The sequence below is a fragment of the Mesoplodon mirus genome (genome assembly GCF_964341445.2).
Source record: "Mesoplodon mirus genome assembly, chromosome: 2".
Lineage (NCBI taxonomy): Eukaryota > Metazoa > Chordata > Mammalia > Artiodactyla > Ziphiidae > Mesoplodon > Mesoplodon mirus.
In genome coordinates this window covers 83893585-83914198 of record NC_138977.1, presented here as the reverse complement: position 1 = coordinate 83914198, position 20614 = coordinate 83893585, and positions in this window count along the sequence as shown.

The following is a 20614-nucleotide window of genomic DNA, read 5'->3' as shown; positions in this document are numbered from 1 at the left end:
ATTTTCAACATCTGCCTTGGAATTCAAAACCTAGGAAACATTGGTAGAAAAAAGTTTCTCATATAGGAGACACATCACGGATACACCAGATCAGAAGAGCAGCCCTGGGGGCCAAAAATTCAGTTGTTCTGAGTGTCCCCAGGGAGGTAGACTTGTACCTCAAGTGAAGGCTCCAGGCAGATGAATTTCAGTCAGATCTTAAGAGTCAGCTCTGCCCAAAGAGAGAGGCCATGAATGCTCCAACAGAATCTGGCTCACCAGTTGGCAGAAAGTCATAGATGGAGATTCAAACTTCATAGCATGACTGGCCTGAGGAACATGTAAAGCCTCTTCTGACCTTTAGATTCTATGATTCTGTACCAACCAGTTCAGGAAGGCTTCCAGCCTCTGCTTCCTTGACATTTCTTAAGTTCTCTGTATGGAAAGACAAGCGGTCTTCAAGGAACGTAAATAAAAATCCATCGGCATGCCATACCTGCAGAAAGATGTTGAAATAAGATTGATATGATGCACACAGAAGCATCTCTACATCTACTGTCTTTACCCTTGAGAAAGACATGTGGGGAGACAGACACTGATCATGGCTCAGGGTTCTAGACTTTACTAAACCACCCCCTAACTACTAGATACTGGGAAAGTCAACTCCCTTTTAATTTAATTTTCTTATCAATACAAACAGTGGAGATGAGATTGGGAGGCTTAGTTCATTTCTAAGGGTTTTCCCAGCTGTAAATTTTTATCTAAGATTGTTGATATAACTTCTCTTGGATTAATTGTTCCTCATATGTACAATGAGTATGGAAGGGCCTCTCTCTCACAGGGTCGTAGTTCCATTCATTTCAACATTTACTAAATAAACATATATTGTATGTCAGGCCCTGTGCTGGGCACAAATGTATCAAACTTTAGTAGAAAGGACAGACTACAAAAAGCAGGTTAAAGGATGGTGTAAGACCCTGAAGGACTTACAGGCACTGAAATAACTCTCAAGCTATATGGGAAAATGATGTGGAAGGATGCAGCCAAGATGGTGACCATCAGGGAAATGAAACAAATTCTCCCACCCAATCCTGTCCCCCATAGCAACAGAGCAACCACTATGTGTTCCTCGAACAAAAAGCATGCTGGGCAGGCAATAGCTACTTCATGACCCAGGGCTTCCCTAGAGGGACAGGATATAAAACACTGGATGATGGGCAACAAACAGGCATGGGTAGCACCAAGAGGAGAGGTCCCATCTGGTTCACCTGAGACAAAACTGAGAAGAATTCCTGAAAACTTACTGATGGAGTTCTAGGACTCCAGGAGGTTGAATAAAGATGCACACATGTTCACCAAGACCCTGTTAGCGTACTTGAGAAAGGGAATACAGTGACAGTTGCTGTGGATGAGTTTTGCAGGCTGAGGTCATCCAAGAATTCCGTGTGCAAATTCAATCCACCTGTGTTAATGTGACATGGTATTTTCTGCTCATTTATCAACTTAATTTAATCATATGACATAATTTTGTCATAACAGTATTTGTTCCATATGCCAGATAATCCCAAAAATTCTGGGAAAGAGAGATTTTCCACCTGGCAGTGTTCTTTGAAACAAATTACCTATACGTGAAAAATTAAATGGAAAGAGGAGGATTTTCATAAAATGAATAAGACCCAGTTCCTGCAGTCACGGAATTCAAACGCTAACTGGGTGCACAGACATGGATTCGACTCTCAATGTGAAAATATAGTGAGGATTAAACAGGATGACAAATATCAAGGGTGCACTAAACACTAAATCACAATACATATCACGTATAAGGTGTATAGGTAGGAGTAGTAGCAATAGTGGTATTGTCACAGAGAGGCTCCTGTTTAGACTAACTTCTCTACAAGGAAGGGGCATTATCTTTCTCCCTGATCATTTGAGTAGCATCTAAACAGTATCTGTTTCTAAAAATCATTATTCTAGGCAAGGCTATGTTTGTCATTCAGCTGTGCTCTGTTCTTTTAACCAAGATTTCTAACACCACTTCAGTCCGTTATATAATCCCCAGTTTTCCCCCATTTTGAATGTCTCTTTGTTGTTGATTGCTCTGCTTTCACACAAGACTTGTCTGAAAGGTCTGGGTGCTTTCACTTGGGCCCTATCAGAGATCATGGTTAGTGGAACTCTCGGTATTTTATAGCTTTCATCTCATTAATGCCAGCATTAATTTGTGGTCTAATCCAATACCACCCCCATAAGATCTGCATGAATACACACTGGATTTCAATCTGCCGTTCAACAAGCATAAAGTCCTTTATGTTCATTATTAGCCAATCAAACAGCCCCAGTTTCTTTTCTCTGCATTTTTCCATAGTGAAATCATTTTGTTATTATCCCAAAGCAGTGGCTTGGTAGGAAATATTAGAAAAAACAATCACAAAAACAGCCCTGCCTCCTCTTCCTTTTCTCCAGCAAATGCAACTGGTTTTTTGGGGGTTTTTTGGTTTTGGTTTGGTTTTTTTTTTTTGCGGTACGCGGGCCTCTCACCGTTGTGGCCTCTCCCATTGCGGAGCACAGGCTCCGGACGCGCAGGCTCAGTGGCCGTGGCTCACGGGCCCAGCCGCTCCGCGGCATGTGGGATCTTCTCGGACCAGGGCACGAACCCGTGTCCCCTGCATCGGCAGGCGGACTCTCAACCACTGTGCCACCAGGGAAGCCCCAAATGCAATTGTTTTAACTTGGAAACTCCAGTTCAGACTGAGTCGCCAGTTTGTTTGTGAAAATGCTCCTTCCCTAAGATAGCTCTTACCCTGAGGTATCTTGCAGTATATTATAAAATGGGCCTGCGTTTTATCCTCAAAGGAGCAGAAGGACTGTTGAGATAAAAACTAACTCATGCTCTGGCAGAGAATAAAGCAGGTTGCCAAACACACATGCACTAATGGATCCAAAATGCCACATGGGCCAGGGTGACCTTATTCTGATGCCTACCATTTTCTTTTTCTGAAAACCAAGGCCTGGAATCATTATCATGGAATTCTCCTTTGTTCAATTTCCATGGTTAAATGATTTCCCTTTCACATCATTTCAACCCCATGCATCATCACCAAAAGTATTCCAGTCTGCTATTATGTTCTGTGTTTCCTATTCCAACTAATGCCTTGACCTTTAAGTTCCTCTTGTAATTCTCTGTTCTGCAAAAATTTCAGTGGTGAAATTGGTTCAAGTAGGCTTGGCTATTTGTATTTTGAGTTAAATTAAAACTAGAGTGAATGTTCATAAATAAAAAGAGACAACAAAAGGCAGTGTCTAGTTCAACCATAAGACCTGGTAAATTTCAAGACGGGTCATTTTTTTTTTTTCTTTCGCTTTTAATGAACAAAGACAGGAAATCTCAGAAGTGGGTATTTTCTCATACAATAAGGGCCTTTCACAGCAAGTTTTCAGCCAACCCCACAGGAAATCTAGAGCAGGAATGGCCCTTCAGGGCTGTCCCCAGTCAGGGGAAGGGGACGGGGCTTCTATATCAGCATCACGGGATGCAGGCTGCCCCCAAAGGGGGAGTGGGGCTCTCTCCCCACCTGATGGCAATTCCCAGAGAGAGACATTAGCCAACAACCTTCCCAGTAGCTAAGGGACTAAGCCCTTCTGTCCTGAAGAGGGGATCTGGGTGATGCAGCACACCATCCAAAGCACAAGGTAACCCCATATAACATGAAATATCTGATTATCCACCTTAAGCTGAAGCAGATTCCATGAGACGTTTTGCCAAAGCTCTTCAAATCCTATTTTGACTGTGGGCACCAACAGCTGCCAAGCATTTTACTCTTTATTGGTTCAAAAATATATATTCACCCCTATTTTCACAAAGTGCAAGAAGAAAGTAAAGAACCGGGTTTTATGTCTCAGGTCAGCTACATCTGTGCCTTAAAGTGACACAAACATTCTAAGACTCCGCTTCTTCACCAATAAAACGCGGATAACCCCATTGACTATATCTTCCTTATCAGATTACTAAAAGAGGCAATGAATGTGAAAGCGCTTGATAAATAATAAAAATGCCATACAGACAGAGCTTCTAATATTTGGCACAGAGCAAGTGCTCAAAAATATATATGCTGAATGAATAAAGGAGTATGATTCTAATTCTCCCACATCCCCCCAAGAGCCTGGCTTCCTCCCAGCACATGGCAGGTCTGGTCTCTCAGTCTAGCAGCTTGTGGAAGGAACAGGGAGGACTTGGTGTGAAGTGGAAGGACACGCTCCACCCTGTAACAAACAGCACAGTATGGAGACAAGCATCCTCTTTACCCTGAGGGCACAGCTTTCATCTGGCAAACCAGGAGCCGTCTCCAGAAGCAACTCATATCAGTGCTGAGTCCAAAAAAATAGCTCTTTCTCAATTATGCCTAAACAAAAATTATTTTTATGATAGACATGCTCCAGTGTTCAAGTGGAAAATATTAAACAAGCTCACCCAGAAAGCCAACTTGTTTTGGGGGATCTTGAAAACATTATCGTGTGATGTGGGTCTGCAATTCCTTAGCCACAATTCCAAAATCTAAAGAGCTCTGAAAACCAAGTTTTTCCTGAACTCATATGGTGGCAAAAACTGACCTGAACTAATAGGTTGTGGTCTTTATTTATTCCTCTTAGTGGGTTTCACTGCAGAAATATGAGTGTATTTGATTATGAGGGGCCACCCAGCCCCTGCTGGTGGTGTTATGGAACACACAGTATACATTCTGTAGGCTTCAGATATGGGACTACAGTGGACCTGTAATAATTGCCAAAACTTATTAAGAAGTTGCTACGTATCAGAACCTGTTATAAATGCTTTGCATCTATTATCTCAGTTAATCCTCACAGCACCTTACAAGGTACATCCAAACATCTGTCCTATTTTACAAATGAGAAAATTGAGGCACAGGGAGAGAGAAGAAACTGTCAAGTCACACAGCAAGTAAGTGGTGGGTCTGGGGATTGAAACCTGCCTGAAGCGGTCTGAATCCAGAGCCTGCCTGTTCCCTTTGCAGCAAACTCATCTTGGCAAATCCTACAGGAGTCAGCAACAGGCAAAATTAGTTGCCCCTTAGGAGATACATTGAAAATCTGTGGTGACTGAGGTTTTCAGTAATTGCTACTCGAATTAGGGTGTGTGTGTGTGTGTACATATATATGGGGAATTTTAAGAAATTGGCTTAAGCAATTGTGGGGACTGGCAAACCCAAAATTGTGAAATCTGTAGGACAGGACAGCAGGCTGGAGACATAGGGGATGGCTGATGTTGCAGCTTGAGTCTGAAGACTGTCTGGAGGCAGAGTCCCCTCTTTCCCATGGGACCTCAGTCTTTTTTTTTCTCTTAAGGCCTTCAACTGATTAGATAAGGCCCACCCACATCAAGGAGGAGGATTTGCTTTACTCAAAGCCTACTGATTTAAATGTTAATCACATTTCTAAAATACCTTCAAAGAGACATCAAGACTGATGCTTCACCAAATATTTGGCTATCATGGCCTAAGCAAGTTGACACATAAAATTAACAGTCAAGCTACTCTTAAAATGATCCATTCTAAACTGGGTCTGTTAATGCTTAACATTATAGTTTTATGTGATTGCAAACTGAGTATTTAAGCAAACAACCCAATGTTGCCCCTGGAGAAAGAGATGCTCCTGGTAATAGGCTCCCTATGACCCACCTCTGAGCAGAAAAGGGTAGAGAGTTGATAAGATGCAAGTTGGGTCTCTCATTGTTGACCAGAAAGCTGCCTCCTGCATCTATGGCACTGCATGTGTTAGTAGAGTTTGGCTCACAAGTGACAGAAATCCAGCTTGAACCAGATTAAGCAAATAGGGGGTATATTATCAGGGTGCCGGAACCAAAGAAGATAGACAGACTTTCCCCCTTCAATCCTTAAAGTCAAACAATTAGCAGAAATTTCACCAATATCAACCAAACAAGGGGAGGGCAGCTAATGAATGAAGCAGAAGTCTCTGACCTAGCATAGCTCCCAAATATGACCTTTGGCCCCCAACCCCTCCAGCCATACCATCACCCACCCCTGGCCCACCAGATGTAACAGGGAATCAAAAGAATTGTAAACTGCAACTCCTTTATCCTCAATCAGGAGAGAAGTGAATTGAGGGTACACCTTCATATTTTCCCTCTTCTTATCGGGAGGGAATAGAAATGTCTCCCAATAGAAATGGGAGAGAATAGAAAATAGATGGATGAATGAAATAGGAAGAGACACCCAGGGCCCATTTTCTCTGCCAGAAATGAAGGCTTTAGGACCACTCAGTGGATCTAGGACCTGTGCGGGTGGAATAATCTGGAGCTCAGGGACCCCAGCACATGAGAATGTGATCTACCCCAACTAGCTGGGGTGAATTCTCATAAAGTACACTTGGCAAAATTAGAATACAAAACAAAGCATGGGTTTTCTGGTGGAGATTTCCCACATCTTCAGCCCCATCTGCCCTCTTTTTTTTTTGTCCACTCCCAAGTCTTAAAAAAAAAAAAGGTGGAAAGAAAGCAAAACACCCAGCCTTCAAACAACACAGAATGGGAAATGATAAGGTTTCAGACACAGCAGAAGGAAAGGGTCCAGGGGAATTCATCCACATGACATGAGAGCAGATACCAGTTGGAAAAGCTTCTCAGATTAAGCATAAGTAAAATGAAAAGGGATGACAAGAAAGCTTCGACACACGTTACAGCAAAGGAGGAGGGAGAAATGCGAGGGATGAAGGGAGAAAAGGAGGAAGGAAGAGGGAAGAAAGAAGGAAGGGAGGGATAGTCCAGTGAGGGAGGGGGTTCTGCGGTGCATCCTAACCCGATGCTCACATGGCAGGCTTGACAAAGAGTGGGCAAGACCTTCCTGTCCACCAGAGGGTGGACATTTACAAAGAGACTTCGAAGTTGGGAAGGAATTAGCCTAACAAAGATTGAAGGGAAGATAATTCCAGACGGAGGAACAGCATGTATCAAAGCCCCAAGGAAGGTGTCTTAGTCCGTTCCGCCTGTTATTACAGAATACCATATCTGGGTAGCTTATAAACAACAGAAATTTATTTCTCACAGTTCTGGAGGCCAAAGTCCAAGAGCAAGCTGCTGACAGATTTGGTGTCTAGTGAGAGCCTGCTTCCTGGCTCACAGATGACTGTCTTCTCCCTGTGTCCTCACATGGCAGAAAGGATCAGAGAGCTCTCGAGGGTCCGTTTTTTTTGTTGTTTTTTTTTTTTTTTTTTTTGCGGTACGCGGTCCTCTCACCGTTGTGGCCTCTCCCGTTGCGGAGCACAGGCTCCGGACGCGCAGGCTCAGCGGCCATGGCTCACGGGCCCAGCCGCTCCGCGGCATGTGGGATCTTCCCAGACTGGGGCACGAACCCGCGTTCCCTGCATCGGCAGGTGGACTCCCAACCACTGCGCCACCAGGGAAGCCCCTCGAGGGTCCGTTTTAATCTCATTACCTAATCACCTCCCAAAGGCTCCATCTCCTAGTACCATCACAGTGGGGGGTTAGAGTTTCAACATATGAATTTGGAGGGACACGAATATTCAGACTATAGCAGTTCACCTCTGGCCCCCCAAAATTCATGTTCTTCTCACATGAAAATACATTCATTACATCTCAACAGCCCCAAAAGTCTTAACTCATTCCAGCATCACCTCTGAAGTCTAAAGTTCAAAGTCTCATCTAAATATCATCTAAGTCAGATATGGGTGAGATTTGAGGTATGACTCATCCTGAGGCAAATTACTCTTCATGTGCTAACCTGTGAAAGCAAACAAGTTGTGTGCTTCCACCATATAATGGTGGGACAGGCATAGGATAGACATTTTCATTCCAAAAGGGTGAAATAGGAAAGAAGAATGGGTTAATGAGTCCCAAATAAGTCCAAACTACAAGGCAAACTCCATGAGATCTTAAAGCTCAAGAATAATCCTCTTGGGCTTCCCTGGTGGCGCGGTGGTTGAGAATCTGCCTGCCAATGCAGGGGACACGGGTTCGAGCCCTGGTCTGGGAAGATCCCATATGCCGCGGAGCAACTAGCCCCGTGAGCCACAATTACTGAGCCTGCGCGTCTGGAGCCTGTGCTCCGCAACAATAGAGGCCACGATAGTGAGAGGCCCGCGCACCGCAATGAGGAGTGGCCCCCACTTGCTGCAACTAGACAAAGCCCTCGCACAGAAATGAAGACCCAACACAGCCATAAATAAACAAATAAATAAATTTTTTTTTAAAAAGGCAAAATCCCTTTAAAAAAAAAAAAAGAATAATCTTCTTAACTCAATTCTCTGTGCTCCAGGCCCACTGGCACAGAAGTCCCGCCTTTCAAACCCACTGGGGCAGGAGTCCCACCTTCTGGACCCACTGGAGTAGTGATCCTGCCCCTGAAACTTTGTCAGGCAGGGGTTGGGCCTCCCAGGTTCAGTATGGCCCTGCCCCCATAGCTTTGGGAAGAGGTCACCTGGCCTGTTGAAAGCAAGGCGATGGTTCCCCCTTTTGAAACCAAGGAAGCAGTCCTAATGATCTCTGAGTCGCCTTTGGGGTCATTTCCCCCTCGTCTTGAAGAATAACACCTGGCTTCTATCGAGAAGGCTGATTAGGTCCGTGGTTCAACACTTACTAATCCAGTGGTCACTTGGCCACACAGTGTTCTTCCCTGAACACGCTTTCTCACTTTTTGTGGTATGGATAGGCTGAGGATTTTCCAAATCTGTAAGCCTAGTTCATTTTTGCTTAACAATTCCATCTTCCACTCATTTCTCTCTTCTGGCATTTACTATCAGCAATCAGGAGGGGTCGAGCCACACCTTCAACACGTTGCTTAGAAACTGCTTCAGCTAAATATCCAATTTCATCACTTTCAAGTTCAGCATTCCACAAAACACTAGAACAGGAACACAATTCTGCCAAGTTCTTTGCCACTTTACAACAAGGATTGCCTTTCCTCCAGTTTCCAATAACACATTCCTCATTTCCATCTGAGGCCTCATCAAAAAGGCCTTTATTGTCCATATTTCTATCAACATTCTGTTCATGACTACTTAGGTATTCTCTAGGAGGATTGATGCTTTCTCTACAGCTCTCCTCTTTTCTTTCTGAATCCTCATCAGAAGCAGATGTATTTCTAGCATGCATCTCTACACTCTTCCAGCCTCTTTCCATTACCCACTTCCAAAGCTTCTTCCACACTTTTAGGTCTCTATTACAACAGCAACCTCTCTCTCAGCACCAATTTCTGTCTTAGTCTGTTTGGGCTGCTATAACAGAATGCCATCATGGTTTACAAACAACAGAAACATATAAACACAGTGGCTTATAAACAACAGAAATTTCTCTCTCACTGTTCTGGAGGCTGGGGAGTCTAAGATCAAGGCACTGGCAGATTCAGTATCTGCAGGTGAGAGCCTGCTTCCTGGTTCAGAAAGAAAGGACGCATGTTGAAGAAAAGTGAAAGGTGATGTGAGTAAGTGAGTGAGGGGAAAGGGGGCATGAAGTGAGGGTGATAAATATGGCAGGAGCTAAACCATGCAGGGCAGGCTTGTGTGGACATGGAATGGCATTCAGCTTTTATTCCAAAAGCAACAGAAAGTCTCTGAATAGTCTTCATCAGAGAAATGGAAGGATGAAATTCACATTGTATAATATCCACTGTGGCTGCTGGGTGGGAAGTGGTTTGGAGAGCTGCAAGAATATAACTGGGAAGATAGGTTCAGAGCAGTGGTCCAGGTGCAGCTAAGTGGTTGCACTTAGCTGATGGCAGTAGAAATGGAGAAATGTTGACTAACTGGAAAGATGCTTTGGAGATAAAGCCCAAAATCTTAGTGATGGATTAGATAGGGAAGGTAAGGGAGACAGAGAAATCAAGAATGACTCCCAGGTTTCTGGGCTGGTAGCTGCAATGGAATGGAGATGAAAGTCACTGGCTCAGGTGTTGGATGGATCAGCTCTTAGAAGTGGAAGTCATCAGTGATGACAAGCATAGGAGTGACTAGAAAGACCGTTGGACAAAAGTTTTCAAGGAGTGAGTAGGAATGGTGGAACTAGGCTGAAAGGGCAGACTCTTTAGCACCTGTCCAGCATCAGTTCCTCTTCACCAACTGCTTCCTTGTTTAGCTACTGCTCCCTAGAGCTCACCTGCTTTTTCCTGCTAAGGGGCTTCTTTTTGATTTCCTCAAGTTTCATGCTCACAGATTAGCTTGAGGAGATGAGGAGGCAGCGGGATAAAGAGAAACATAGGGTGGAAATATCAACCCTGACTCTGGGTATGTGTGGAGGCAGGAAAACTCAAGTGACATTTGAGTCTCCCAGTGGAGACTCCTCGTTAGGGGGTCGTACAAGCCCATTCAGGATGACGAGTACTCAGGTAAGGCTGCAAGATCTGCAGATGCCTGGGAGGAAGAAAGGAAGACCGGGACAGGAGACAGAGGGAAGAAGAGGAAATATGCGTTAAATCAGCACCTACGTGCCAGCCTTGTGGGAGGCTCCCCAAGTTGCACTCTGCACAAAGGCACCACATTCAAAGTGTAGATACCATAGATTTGCATATTTATTCTGACAATTTTCTGCTAGACCGTAGTGTTATGGCATGAACTGTGTCCCCTGCAAATGCATATATTGAAGACCTAACCCCCCCCCGATGTACCTGTATTTGGAGATAGGGTCTTTAGCAAGGCAATTAAAGTTAAATGAAGTCATAAGGATGGAACCCTAATCCAATAGGACCAGTGTCCTTATAAGAGGAGGAAGAGACAGCAGTGATGTGAGCACACAGAGAGGCCATGTGAGGACAGCATGAGAAGGCGGCAGTCTGCAAACCAAGGAGAGAGGTCTCAGGAGAAACCAACCCTGCCGGCACCTTGATCGTGACCTTCCAGGCTCCAGAACTGTGAGAAATAAACCTCTGTTGTTTAAGTCACCCAGCTTGTGGTATTCTGCTACGGCTCTAGAAAATTAGTGTAAGCAGTGAAGTGTTTTGTTCTAATTATCAGTATATTAGGAAGATGTTCTAATAGGCAGAAGTCAAATCACTTGGGGAAGGGGTTGATTCTTGCAGTTCACATAAAGCTGTCATACAGGCCAGCAGTGACCCTGAGAGTCACTATGCCAAATGCTTTCTTTTATGTTGTCTCATTTAATCAATACACAACTTTACAAAATAAGAGTGGTAGGATGAAGGAAAAGAGACTCAGAGAAGTTTGGTAACTTGATAACAGTCAACCACACACTAGTAAGAAACTGAGCCAAAATTTGTATCTAGACCAGCCTATTCCAAAACTCACCTGTTTCCCACTCTACCACACTGTCTCCCGTTACAGATCCTGGTTTAAAAGAGATGCTACTAACATCAACTGCACTTTCATTCTGCCTCAGACACTCTAGATGTTTCCCATACCATAGTGAAGTAGGTCTGATTAACTCTGTGTTAGAGATAAGGAAACTGAGGCCCAGAGAAGTGAAGTGACTTGTCCAAGGCCACAAAGCTTAGCAAGTTGTACCCTGTCTGTTTACTGCTCCTTTCTCCCCCACTTCACCTCATACTCCAGCATGGAGCATGCCCTCTTCTCAGACGCAGCTTTTCCTAGGCAATCCATAAACATGAAACAGCCTTTCTCCTGCTCAGCATAGTATTCATATCCTTTTAGCACAAACAACATTATCAAAAGTCATTTACAAAGTAAATAAGGTAGCAAATGTCTGATAATGCATTTGTTCCCCAAAAGTAAATAAATGAAGATCAAGTTAGAGTTGAGAAACAGCTGCATTTCATTGAATACATTTCTAGGTCTTTTTCTTGATGTATGTAGTTTTTATTTGGTTGAATTATGAATTTTACCCTAAAGATTAATTAGGCCCTCTATAAAGAGCATAAGAATTAATATTCAGCCAAGATATGAATCTTTTTTCATTTTGATTTTAGTGGAAATCAATTTGTTAAAATTTGAGTGCAATTTGTTACTTCTTCACTCCCACTTTTCTGCTCAAGTTGAGGTATTTGGAAATATCTACATAAACACTTTTTGTCAATACTACCAAGATTTATACTGCCAAGTTCCTGTAACTATTATCTCTAAGAGCACTATGAATTATGCTATGTGATGTTAGATTTTATTGAACTTACATAATAGAGAAATGATCAATTAGAAAAAAAACTCACAAGGATTTTTGTCTCCAGCAGCAGTGTGTAGAAATGACTTCTAGGTCATTTGACTGAAGAGATACAACCAAAACACCGGATGTGGCCCTCTTCATGTCGCTTAGTTGGTTCAGAGGCATTTCCATGTATTCTTTGACATATTTCCTAGGGTGGTCCCTAAGCAGAATGCTGCTCTGACAATACCACCTAGCCAGAGCATTCGAGTTAGGATTTATTTAGGTCTCCTCTCCCCTTCCCTCCCCTCTCCTCCTCTTTTCTCTCTCTGTTTCCCAGGGCTCCCCCAAAAAAGTACCACGAACGGATTAGTTGAAACAACAGAAATGTATGGTCTCACAGATTTGGAGGCTAGAAGTTGGAAATCAAATTGTTGCCAGGGCCATGGTCCCACTGAAAGTGCTAGAGAAAGACCTGTTCCAGGCCTCTCCCCTCACTTCTGGTGTTTTACCGACAATCATTGGTGGTCCTAGGCCTGTAGACACATCACCCCAATCTCTGCCTTCGTGTTCACATGGAGTTCTCCCTGTTTGCAGACCTGTGTCCGAGTTTTCCTTTCATATAAGGACACCAGTCATATTGGATTAGGGGCCCATCCTACACCAGTATAACCTCATATGAACTAATTACATCTTCAAAGACCCTTTACCCAAATAAGTCACATTCTAAGGTACTAGAGGTTAGAACTTCAACATATGAATTTCAGGCAAAACAACTGAACCCATAATGTTCTCCTACTCCCTCAGTATATAAACATGCTCTACTATCTCCTTTCTTTTTTTTTTTTTTTTTTTTTTTTTTTTTTGCGGTACGCGGGCCTCTCACTGCTGTGGCCTCTCCCGTTGCGGAGCACAGGCTCCGGACGCGCACGCTCAGCGGCCATGGCTCATGGGCCCAGCCGCTCCGCGGTATGTGGGATCTTCCTGGACCGGGGCACGAACCCGCGTCCCCTGCATCGGCAGGCGGACTGTCAACTACTGCACCACCAGGGGAGCCCTATCTCCTTTCTTATAAATAAAGCTTAAGAACAATAATAACCCTACTATGACCTGAATTCTTTCTTCCCTTTCACAGCCAGCTTCTCAAAAGAGTCATCTTTCCATTTCTCCAGCCGTAAATTCCTAAGCCCACTTTAATTTGGCCTGGCACCAAATGCTTTGAACGAGGTCGCCAACAACTGCCTAACCTTTAAACGTCTTACTTTTTAATCCTTATCTTGCTAAACCTCTTTGTGGCTTTTAAACCTGTGAATCACATCCTCCTTTGGGAACTGTATCCTTTCTCAGTGTCAACGTCACTAGCCTGAGCTTTTCCTCTTTCCTGCCCCCAGATGCCCTCCACCGAATCCTCTGGAAGCATTCTGGGAACTCTGTTCTTATGTCACCTCTCTTCTCACTGCTCTCCCAGTCACTCACCCATGCTTGTGTCATCATCCACCCCGTGTCCCTTGGTGTCTCAAACCCATGAATCTAGCACACCTCACACCTCTGAGTTCTAGAACATCCCAGCGACTGTACTTTCCACCTCTTTCTTGTGTCCCAAGTCACCTAAAATTCAACATATCCAAATAGAAATCTTCCTCCCTCATGACCTCTACATTGAAGAGTGGCACCACCATGGAGCCAGGTGTCCTGGTCAGAAGTCTGGGAGTCGCCCTGCCTTTTGTGAACCACTCCCACCCCCAATCAGAAATTCACATAAAAGTCTTAGCACGCCTTCCCAGTAAAGGCCTTGAGAATGTCATGCACAATTCACTACAGGGCTTAGAAAGCATCCCCTGGGAGCCTGAAATTTGGATTCTTCTCACAAAGACAACAAATAAATTGGAAATGCTCAAGGCCACTCAGGGGAGTAGAATGTGCCTTTTAAAATCCTCTATGTGCCCCTCCCCACCCCCGGCTCCTGCACCCCTGAGCCTTACACCGGGGCCCAGGGCCGACTCCTCTATTAAAGCCCAGTTAGCACAGTACTTAGGGCCATGATGCTTTCAGGAGCCCAGAAAATTGTTTTAAATTCTTTTAAAATCAGAAGAAAAAAATGAATATAATCTACCCTGGATTATATTCCCCTACATATCAACCCAATTCTAAAATACAATTTTTGATTTTTTTTATGGAAGAAGGGGTCCATAAAAGCAAAAGCACTTAGGGGATAAAGCAGCCTGCCTAAGTCTGCCTCCCCTCTCTGACTACTTTGTCAAGGACCCTTCTCTCAGCTACAAAGGAAAAGATACATAAATTACTTCACACTGCAACATGAAAGACTGATAATTTAACTGGTAGCCATCCAAGGAGGATTTGCTCAAAATCTGTCTGAAGCCAAAGAGAAGGAACTTTTTTTTAAAATATTTAATCTTTTCTCCTTTAAGTGTGGAGAAAATACATGAGTATTGTAGACATTTCAGAGAACTCACAAAAGTTTAAAGATAGAAACAAAAATCACCTAAAATGCCAGAGATAATCACTATTAACAATTTGATATATTTTCTTCCAGTATCCCTGTGGAGAAAATTAATCAAATTGAGATCATCTTTTTTTACATATAATTTTGTCATGAGCAATTTCTTATAGCATTCAATATTTATGATCTTTAATGCCATAATAAATATTTTGTACAAATTTTTGTCCACATTTCTAATTATTTCCTTAGGATAAATACTTTGAGTGAAATTAATGGGTTGAAAGCTATAAACATTTAAAAAATTTTTGATGCACACTGCCAAATTTTTCACCAGAAATATTATATAATGCTCTTATCCATGGTGTCAATTTTCCTATACCCCAGAAAAGACTAAATATTATGCTTTGTAATCTCTGAGAGTCTGATAAGCAAAAAAAAAAAAAATCTTCATTTCAACATACATCTATTTGATTACTTGTGACATTAAAAGTATTTTCTTAAGCATTTACTAAACAGTTGTTTTTTCAGAGTAATTTCTGTTCATTATGTTCATCATTCTGTTAAACTATGATATTGGGGTAATGATCTTTTCTACTTATAAGGCCTTCCTATATAATAAAGGTACTAACTTTTATACAATTGCATATTTTGGTCCAAGTTTACATGTCTTTCAGTTGGGTATTATATTTTCAATCATATACAAGTTCTTAACTAAAATTTAATAAAATCGATCAACCTGTTCCTGTTTCTACTTCAGAGTTATGCTTTAAAAGCCCTTTACCGGGCTTCCCTGGTGGCGCAGTGGTTGAGAGTCCGCCTGCCGATGCAGGGGACACGGGTTCGTGCCCCGGTCCCGGAAGATCCCACATGCCGCGGAGCGGCTGGGCCTGTGAGCCATGGCCGCTGAGCCTGCGCGTCTGGAGCGTGTGCTCTGCAACGGGAGGGGCCACAGCAGTGAGAGGCCCGCGTACCGCAAAAAAAAAAAAAATTAAAAAAATAAAAGCCCTTTACCATCTTAAGATATTTATTTTCTTTCTAATATTTTACGGAGTTTTGTTTTCACATTAAAATCTCCTCCAAATGGAATTTATTTTGATGTAAGCAATGAGAAAATACTTTGTCATTTTTTTTCCTAAGGAATTAGAAAATGATAGAAAAAAATATTTTTTGAAAAATCCATCCAGTCACTTCCTGATTGATTCTGATTTCCTTTACCCAACTGGAAGTAAATCTGATTCTTCACCTTCCAGCTTGATGTGTTATCTGCTGCCTAATTCCTGGCCAAGCACTGTTTTATTATTTGTAACCTTACAATACGTTTTCAAATTACTGGGCTAAGTCCCCACTTTTTATCCTACTTCTTGTAATTTTGTTGGTTACCCTAGTACTCTTTTTCTTTAAGATGAAGGGAAAGCCACAAAGAGAGAGAGAAAGAGACAGAGACAGAGAGACAGCAGAGACAGAGAAGGCAGAGAGAGGACACTGAAGACAACTGACCCTGGGGCTATGTTAGTCCCTTCTCAGACTGATTCCTCCATCTGAAGAACTTCAGCTTCCATCAACATTTAATGAACACATTGTGACCTAAGTGCATTCACACGATTATGTCTGTTCCTTCCCCTTTAGTGTTAATATCTAACTTTTAATCCATTTCCATTTTTATTACACATTAACATCCAAAGACTATAGACTAGGCATTTATGTTTGCAGGACCATGGAATAACTTTATTAGAGCAATGAACATCCTAAGGACTGATATTCCTAGATGTCTTGATTCCTTGAGGAGAAAGATTTTAACAAACATATCTCAATATCAGGGATTCACATCCAGCGACACACTTTGCTGGCAAGAACCATTAGCATTATTTTATGGATATCAAAGTTCTGAGGTTTTATTACGTACTTTTTAAAAATCTATTTCAAATTTCATTTTCCATCCCCAAAAGAACCCCAAAATGCTGATATGTTAAGGTTCCATAACCCAGAGCATTAGAAACAGCATTTATGTGGTCACTGGACCATGGGCTCAAGTAAAGATACGTTTTCGCAAAGGCACGGAGGATGTGAAATTTCTAGATCTAGACCCCATCTAGAGTATTCCAGACAAACCACCTTTCCCTTCCTGGGAGAATGGTTCCCTGCAACAGCAGGAGGGCCGGCCGTGAGGCTGACAGATCCACCTCCCAAGCTCAGCTCTACCACCCCTTTGTTTCATGACTCGGGGTCACTCGCTTTACTTTCTGTGATTCAGTTTCCTTATCTGTGGAGTGGGTAAAATAATGCCCGGTTCTGGGTGGTTATCGGGATTAAAACACTTAATGCACGCAAAATGTTCAACACAGAGGCTAGCAGAGAGCAGGCTTCCTTTAAAATAATGACGTACTTTTATTGAGGTTTTGAGTTTTAAAGAATTTAGGTCTTTTTAAATCAATCGCATTAAAAACACAGACCCTATCATATTATTGTCACTCAGTAAATGTCAGGCAACAACTTAATAACACCTCTCTGAGATAATGAATTTTAAAATTCATGAAAATAAATCAATTTAAAGTACCAATTTTTAAAAATTCAAACATTAGATTTTTTCCATTCATCAGTGTAATACAAAGGGAAAGAAGCAAAAATGAAAAGTTCTACTTAAAATGTTGTAAATATACAGCATATGTTTTTAAACCTCAGTTTTGCACTGCACAGGGAATCCCTGTCTTGACTACACACGTGTTCTTAAAGATGGATGTGAAGGAGCCACTCGTTTTGAACAGACTTCTATTCCCACCCTACTAAAAAGTATTATAAATACCCTATATAATCCTCACTTTTAATTTTGCTCTCTTCCTTTGTAGTTAACACAAAGGAACAATTCTACTGCTTTAAATGTAGATGGTCCAGCTGAGGTTCAGATTGACCACCTCTGTCTTCATAGTAGGTTCCATCTTTGTCCTCTCAATAGAGTAAAATTTATGAGATACTCATTTCCTACTACTTTAATTTTTCTACTTGCCCCCCTTTTTAAAAAATATCAATGGCAATATAAAACAATAATTTTTGGAAGCTTTTGAAACAATGAGAACCTTTCTTTAAAAAAAAAAAAAAAATCTACCCAGAAGCCAAATATGTGAAATAGATCAAAGCGAGGTTGCCCTGGTTAGAGAGAGGCGGGAGACCTGGAGCCCTTCTAGGAACAACCACTCCCAGCCCGACAACAAAAGTCTCTGCCACCCCCAGGATCCCTTGAATAGAACCTAAGTGGAATCATGTCAGACCTTGCTCAAGACCCTCCAAAGGCTGCCCATCACACAGAGGTTAAAACCTGAAGTCCAGGGCTTCCCTGGTGGCGCAGTGGTTGAGAGTCCGCCTGCCGATGCAGGGGACACGGGTTCGTGCCCCGGTCCGGGAAGATCTCACATGCCACGGAGCGGCTGGGCCCGTGAGCCATGGCCGCTGAGCGTGCGCGTCCGGAGCCTGTGCTCCACAACAGGAGAGGCCACAACAGTGAGAGGCCCGCGTACTGCAAAAAAAAAAAAAAAAACCAAAAAAACCTGAAGTCCATACCTCACCCAGCTTGTTCTGGCCTCTGACTACCTCTCAGACTTCTATGTCCTAACACATCTTCCCTCCCACCCACCACCGCCTTGGTGCCCCATTCCACTCCCACTACTGTGCTTACTATTCCTTGAACAAGTGAAACATACTCGTTCCTCAGCTCCTTTGCATTTGCTGTTCCCTCTGTGCAAAATGCTCTTCCCCCACAAAACCACGTGGTTTCTTCCCTTATTTCTTTCAGGCCTCTGCTAAAATGTTATCGTCTCAGGGAGATCTTCTTGGCTGCCCTGTACCAAGCAGTACACCTCTGCCCCCGTCACTCTCTATCCCCTACCATTTTTTCTTCTTAGCACTTATATTATTGACATATTTCTCTATTTATGTATATATTTATTCAGTGACTGCACCTCTCAATTAAATGTGAGCTCATTAGGATAAAAAATTTGTTTTGTTCACCACCAGCACATAAAACAGCACCTGACACATAGGAGGTGCTCAATAAACATGTGCTGATTAAATGAATGAATGAGACACCTATGCATGGTTCATGAGGTAGTTTTAAACTGGGATGTGTAAGTCAGTACTATTCTATAGACAAATATGGGAACTTTGTCAAAACTGGCATAAAAAAGCGACACTGAAGGTATCACTTACATAACACCCAAGAGCACAAGTTGCTTAGACATCCAAATTTTGTGTCTTAGGCTTATATTCAGAAGAAACAGAGATGGGTTTGTAAATGGTGGAAATGAATCTCATGAATGCAGATTATTTTTTTTTACTCGCAAGCCTCAGAAACTATCAAAAAGCAAAGGCTGGGACTTCCCTGGTGACGCAGTGGTTAAGAATCCGCCTGCCAATGCAGGGGACATGGGTTCGAGCCCTGGTCCGGGAAGATCCCACATGCCGCGGACCAAGTAAGCCCGTGCACCACTACTACTGAGCCTGCGCTCTAGAGCCCATGTGCCACAACTACTGAAGCCTGCGTACCTAGAGCCCATGCTCTGCAATAAGAGAAGCCACCGCAATGAGAAGCCCACGCACCACAACGAAGAGTAGCCCCCGCTTGCCGCAACTAGAGAAAGCTGCGCGCAGCAGAGAAGACTCAATGCAGCCAAAAATTAAAAAATAAAATAAAATAAAGCAAAATAAATTTTAAAAAGCAAAGGCTACTGCTGAATGTTTCTTCCTGGCATCTACCAAGGTTGTGGCCCATGATTCATGAAAAACCCACCAGGTCCAAAGGCTCCACACAAAGGGGGGATCCCTGGCTTCTTGCTTCTACCTCACCCTCTTCCAAAAAGGCCATGTCAGTTCCCAGAAACAGTTTATACCCATGTACAGAGCATTAAATGTGCTTATCATCAAGCCGCATCACCGCGGTCTGATATCCAAGGTCTCCATGCTGAAATTCTTGCTGCATCTTCCTTATGCAATATCTTTTTTTTCTTCATTTGTATGTCAGATCCAGAGATTCCCTTATATGTACATTTAGGGACTTTCCATGGGCTGATCCAGCCAACCAAAGCACAAAGCTGATGACCACTTTAAGAAACATACCACAAAATTCCATGGCTTAAGCAAAGGACTAGATTCTGGAAATGATTTTCTCTGGGGGGTTGGGGAATGCGTGCAGCGCAGCTTGTGGGATTTTAGTTCCCCGACCAGGGATTGAACTCGGGCCCTCGGCAGTGAGAGTCCTAACCACTGGACTGCCAGGGAATTCCCTGGAAATTATTTAAATAAACAAAACTAGACCCAAAAATTGCTCAACCAAAGAGTCCTGGAATTCTCATTAATATTTACTTAACACAGGTTTTGCCAGAGCAGGAAGCAGGTGCAAAGAAAATGTGTCCCGAGTCACTGGGAATAAGATGGGTTATTTTGGACATTACTACAACCCATGTTTAAATTGAAGCTAATATGCTGCAGTCAGCCACTTTGCTAGTGATGATTTAATGTTTTACATATTTTATAGATTCCTGAAAATTTGATCTTAAGAAATTTTTTGTTTTTGATTTTTTTTCCCTCAGCCTGGAAAATTGTTCTCATCTTTACTCTTATGTAACTCTGACCCATGTTTCAGGTCTCAGATTCCCTCTCTGTCAGTCCTCGGGGGGCTGTCCCAGAACTCCTTTCCCACAACCCAGGAGGCTGTCCCACTAACCCCTCCCCATACAATCTCAGTTAACCTGGGCTTTTCCTTTAATAGTCTTAACTCATCTGTAATCAGTGTGCACTTACCTGTGTACTATCTATCTGCCTCCCTTACTGGACCACAGGTGAGCTCCAGGTGGGCAGAAGCCATGTTTGTATCACTCACTGTTGTCTCCCCAACATCTAGCATGGAGTAAGTGCTCAATGGATCTGGTGAATAAAGGAATGAATGGAACACAATGTGAACTATGTGCTGACACTACCATGGATATTTGCAATAGTCAGCTTCATTGGGGTAACATGTTCTCCTACACAAGAAAAAAGTAGCAATCCTTAGAGCAAGATGGGCATCATTTTCTCAAGGCTCTCATTCCCAAAACCTC